Raw genomic sequence first — 6,000 nt, forward strand, 5'->3', positions numbered from 1 at the left:
TTGAATTTCAAGTCCTTTCGAGTCTTTAAAAAAAAACAAAAACGAAAAAATAATGTTGCAGTTATGCTAAATGTAAATATTAGACCATGTAATTTTAAAAGCTGTGTTTTTCTCAACACATGACAAAATAGTGAACTTAGAAAATATACACAAATTGTGAAATTGCACCTCTTTAAAATGCAGCTCAATTAAACCTAGCTCCAAGAATAATTTTCACCGACAGTTCTGAGATAAGCTGCATGTTATTCTTGGATGCGGTTGTAGGACCGGCTTTAAAATCGCATGACAAAAATATCATACATATTAAAAAAAACTGTATCACCAACGTAGCCTGGACAACATTTGCTAGTTAGATGAAGTCAGCTATCTCATCTTAGCATATTTATATGCATATTTATAATTATATGGTTCTTGGAGTGAGTGCATACACTCATGAAGTTTAGTAACTTCAGGTCACTGCAACAAGCCCAGGTACAGTTTACCGACGGATGGGTGCAGGACCTTGAAATGCACCGTGTAGAACGAAAGACCATCGTACGTATCATAAGTTTACCAGTCTCACAAATTGTCTTCATAAATACACATTCATTAACCGTTTATTAATAGGACCTTTGAGCTCAACGGTAATTAATTAGTAGGGGAAATAATTTCTGGTAGCATTACAGAAATGTAGCAGTGACAATAATACTGTATGCTGTAATCGTACTGGGCAATTAGTGATACAAAAAACTGTTTTATCCTGTGAATAAAAGTATAGTTTTTGTCAATGTACCATAATAACAGAGGCGAAACGCAATATTGTGTCAGGACAATTCACTATTTATGCACAATAAACAAAGGAGCATAGCGCGACAATTTCTGTTCAGCGCCAGACTTGCTTGTAACCTATATCACCAGTTATGTTATGAAAATGACGTATTAACTACAACAGCAGACTGACCTTCGTGTAAATGCTTGGAGCAGAGTAACCTGTGAGCTGGAGGGTTCTGGGACGTTACATTTGGTCTTTGAATGGCTGCAATCCAGGCCATCCGTCACCTCTTTGTTACTTCAAAAACATGGCTCGAACAATTTCTCTTCAACGACGTAATCCGATAACAACCGATCTCTTTACCCGTCGGCTTCCCGTGGCTGTCATGCGACCGGCTATTGCAGTTAATAATACAACAGCTTCTTGACATTTTTGTGTTTCTTTTTATCGCTGTGTGACTGATTTCAATTGAAAGCCTGCGTGCGCTAGTACCGCTTGCCACGAGTTCCCAGAATCCTTTGCGGTTCTACCTGTGAATGACGTCACATTTTCAATCTCTATATAATATGCATGTTAAATTTTATATTTGGGGTGAAATATCAAGTCTTTTCAAGTAAACCGGTTCAAGTCCAATTCAAGTCCCAAGTCATTGGTGTAAAAGTCCAAGTCAAGTCACAAGTCTTAGAACATTTTTTCAAGTCAAGTCTAAAGTCATAAAATTAATGACTCGAGTCTGACTCGAGTCCAAGTCATGTGACTCGAGTCCACACCTCTGCTATGAAGGTTAGTATTTAAGCTCAATAAGCTGCTGCATTTATAACATTTTTATTGGAAATTTATCTCCGTAAGCACAAAAATAAATCCATAATAAAAGAAATTTTACCGTTGAAGGAACTTCAGTGTTGATCGTAGGTCCACATGGTAATGCATGTAAAAGTAGTAGTAACTGTTGTGTGCCCACCTTATTACTGAATTAGGCAGAGCACGCTGAATTAAATCAGGACATAAAGCACGGTCTTTCTCTTGCTTTATTGAATGCTGTCGATCTGACAACTAGCCATGTAACGGGGCCTCCTTCGGACTACCACATCCAGTTTAAAAGTCATCACATTAAGACAGCCATATTTCAGTACATGACATCCCCCTTTTCCTTAGATTAAAAATTTTAAGACTAAAGTTTGAATGTCATTTTTTTTCTTTAACATTGAACATTCTTTCTTGTCTTACTTTGGAACAATCATATTATCTAACTGCCTCACCACACACACTGTAAAAAAAATTCAGTAAAGATACAGTACAATCTACTGTATAAACGTGAAGGAATTTTCCGTATTAGTCATTTACAGGTATTTTTCTGTATTTCTCAACTACTGCAATGCATTGTGGGAAAAAGAACCTGAAAAGGAGGGAAAAGTAAGCACAAGAGCAGCCATTAGGCTTCTTTCAGGCTTCATCTGGATTTTGGACTCTGAAGTTGGAGAAACTGCCTTCTCATTTCTGTGGTAAGTATTAAAACTCATGTTTCCTTTTATTAAAATAATGTTTTTCAAAAGACTCCGCGTTTTTATTTAGAAAGAATTGTTAATTCTTTCTGAATTGTTAATTAATGCCACTATCGTGGCTCAAGAGTTGGGTGTTCCTCTTGTAATCGGAAGGTTGCCGGTTCGAGCCCTGGCTCGGACAGTCTCGGTCGTTGTGTCCTTGAGCAAGACACTTCACCTACCGCCTACTGGTGATGGCCAGGGGGGCCGATGGCGCAATATGGCAGCCTCGCTTCTGTCAGTCTGCCCCAGGGCAGCTGTGGCTACAACTGTAGCTTGCCTTCACCAGTGTATGAATGTGAGAGTGAATGAATAGTGGCTTTGTAAAGCGCTTTGAGGGGTCCCGAAAAGCACTATATAAATGCAATCCATTATTATTATTATTAATTTATTTGTTAACTGGTTTCAGCTGTCTCCAGACAAGTCAGGAATATTTTGCTGACTCATTTTTTAAAATAATTGTTATTTAGGTTTAACATGACTTAAGCTTTCCATTTTAGTTAATGTTAAAATAATCTTTACTGTGATACCACCAGTTTTGCCCTTCAGTGGCTGAACCAGTTTTCATAAATATTATAGTTAGCTGTCTGTGTCTCTCTGGGTATTACACAGCTGTGACTGCTAACTAGCTGATTAGCGAAAGTCAGCGATGTGGATAACTGGGAAAAGTGAGAACTTCATGGTCCTAGAAATTATTCTAGGACTCTAATAAGTACTGTATCAATACCTGTGTTTTACAGTTGGCTCTACTGTATACTTTAAAGGGTTTCAGGGAAAGTTACACTAACCCTAGTTTAAGCCTCAGACCTTCCTGGCTGACGCTAGCAAATGCTAATGTTAGCCTCTGATTTGGGCTGCTAAAGTAAATACTTTTAGCTAGCTGACCAGCATAGATTATTTTGGTGGTTAACAGATTGTAGTGGTAAAATTATTGAAAGTATAGTTTCACCTCAGCACATTTACAATTATGTCTATTTTGTAGCACATAGAAATGTTTAGTTAATATTTACAGACAGACACATTTTCCCTGTAACTGTGTTTTTACTCCAACATTTGTTGAAAATGTATTTTATGAAATGCTGAGCAGCATTTCTAGTATGTGGAATATTTTTGTCACTCCACTGTGCTAATGTGATTAAATACTAATAATGATTACTAAAAAAATTCAATAATAAATCAATAATAACTATTTCTTGATTGAACTATAATGTAAGCGCAGTGCTGGTGTGCAGGGGCTTTATATGCCTTATCTATATCAAGCTTTTAGCCAAATATAAGCAGAGATATTTGTATCTTTCTTTTTTCTTTTTTCTTTTTTTTTCTTCTTTTTTTTTGCCTGTCCCGTTTGGCTCTTTTGCATCAGAATTGTTGTCTAAAGGCAAAGAAAGATGCCCAACGGATTTACTTTACCAAATTGACCATCCCAGCCTTGCCGTAATGGTCCATTTGATTCACCTTTTATTGTTTATTTTATTTTCACTTACTGAATACGGGACAGACTTGACTGGGGGAAAGAAGGGGAGAAAGAAAGAGGGAAAGAGAAACAGCTGAGAAGAGGGACGGGGGAGAAGGGCAAAAAACAAAAACCAACAGAATGAGCAGAAAGAAAAAAAAAGAAAAAAATGCATATATCGATCACCTGGATCACCTGCTGAGAAAGAAAAAAGAAAACAAGCAGAAGAGAACAAGAGTAATAGAATAAACAACATCACAATGATATATGGGAATATGACAGTAAATACTAAATATTAAACATTATTGTGCAGCACATAAGATCAACAGAACACAGTGTGCTTTGAGGTAGGAGCCAAAAAGGGTGTAGTTTGTGGGTGTGATCACCCGTGTGTACACCTGTGAGCATGGACGAGCTTGTTTTTTGTTTTTTAAAAGGTTCCTTCATGTAATGATCTGCTAGAGGGTGTGGGGGGGGCCACAGCCCCGTCCTCCAGGGCATGAAGCAGGTATGGAGGAGATCAAAACTCCAGACATCCAGAGGCCCCCAGAACACAAGAGACCAAGGAAGACCAACAGAGGGGCATATTTGTATCTTTCTTAAAAATCCAGATCCTTACAGATTATTTGAGAAATGGATCAACAGCTATCACTACTTGAAGCCCTCTAAGTCCTGCAATGGAAAAATATCCCTTATTTCACCTTTGATCACACACTTTGGTTTCCCAGTGCAGAGCAATGGCCAAGGAAAGGACAGACTTCCCCCCCCCCCAAAAAAAAAGATGAAGATACAAGCTGGTGATGATCCAGAGCAGCTGGTCTCAGGAAATGAAGAAAAACCCTGATCACCTTCTCTACAGAAACAAGGTATAATCTACGGAGTGTGAACATTCTCAAAACTGTATTGTATATAGTTTTTTTTTTTATTGTGTAAATTAAATTTTTGTAAAACTAAGGTTCCACGTGTCACTGTTGAAGTGGGGCATTAATCAGTGTGACGCCACTTGTAAACATGTTGCATGTGTGGGGTTTCCCAGCCAGAGCTGCATGGACTCCACACTGGTGAGGCACACTTTCTGTAGCTCCTCTCCCTGTACTAAATTATACGTTTAAATTTGGTGTATTTGTCTTTGCTAAGTATTAGTTCTTATGGCTAAAAGCTCCCAAAGTGTTTTTGATTGCTTTGAACGAGAAAAATAGTAATTGGAACTGCATTTTATCTGTTACACCATCCGTTTATGTGTTCCTTACTTGTGCTAAACAGGGATGAGGAGAGGCCTGCTGTTGCTGTGTGACACTGATTTTGCTGCTGCACTTTGTCTTTTAGGTATGTGTAAATGTATAGGTTTTGTTTTATGTGTATAATGAGTTCATGACCTGAGGCTGCACACTGAATAGTATTTTCAGCCATGTTGGGAAAAGTTAAAGTTGTTTGAATATGTATTGTGTAATTGATCCATCTTACTGGGGATTTAAATATTACAAGTTATTATTAGTGGCTGTTGAGAGAAACCACACTGTTGTTTTGATGGATTGTATTTTCTTTTATATATTGTAAGCAGTGCTGCATGGACTCCACACTAGGATGAGGAGAGGCCTGCTGTTGCTGTGTGACACTGATTTTGCTGCTGCACTTTGTCTTTTAGAAATAAATCCAGTTTCCAGCCAGTCTGTGTCTGTCGTCACAACGCAGTCAACCATTTGAAATCTGCTACATAAAAGTGGTGCCGTGACCCGGATTCATCTGATCAGCCGCTGCCGATCGCTGAGGTTGAGCTGGACACTTCTGAAACCTGCGATATCAGCCAAATTATCTTGTGGATCCTTTTCAAAAAAATCCTCAGTGTTTTGTTAGTAGGCATTTCTCCAAGATACACGTGTTAGAGTTTAACTGGGCTACATTTACATGTGTTGTATTTTTCTGGGTGATAAGCACTTTCGTATTTTTCTTGTTTCCAATTCTTTTTGTAGTTATTGTTAATTTACTGTAAGTAACATGACTGGTAGGGGCCAAGGCTCCTTTAACCTTTTCACACCAGTTGCTGGGAGAGGTTGGAGACTGTCTGGGGTAGATGAAGTTAGGGACAGATCCATAATGTCTCATGATGAGCCATCAGAATCAGATGACATTATCCAAAATAATGCTCATGGGCGCCAGTTTTCAACCCCTGCTTTGAGTGATGACAGCACACACAAGGAGCTATGAGAGCTTATTGGTGAGCTGGGGACTCAGATAGGTGAATCAATCGCTAGTCG

At 38.5% G+C, this 6,000-nt stretch overlaps 1 long non-coding RNA gene across 1 annotated transcript; it reads left to right on the forward strand.

Moving 5' to 3' along the window:
• The first annotated feature begins 5,007 nt into the window (after nt 1-5,007).
• Nucleotides 5,008-5,412, forward strand: LOC145419999 (uncharacterized). The gene is made up of 2 exons (XR_013901279.1): nt 5,008-5,071; nt 5,307-5,412. It is a non-coding gene; the product is annotated as an uncharacterized LOC145419999 (long non-coding RNA).
• Nucleotides 5,413-6,000: the final 588 nt, after the last annotated feature.

Source organism: Astatotilapia calliptera, chromosome 14 (assembly GCF_964374335.1).
Source record: "Astatotilapia calliptera chromosome 14, fAstCal68.1, whole genome shotgun sequence".
Lineage (NCBI taxonomy): Eukaryota > Metazoa > Chordata > Actinopteri > Cichliformes > Cichlidae > Astatotilapia > Astatotilapia calliptera.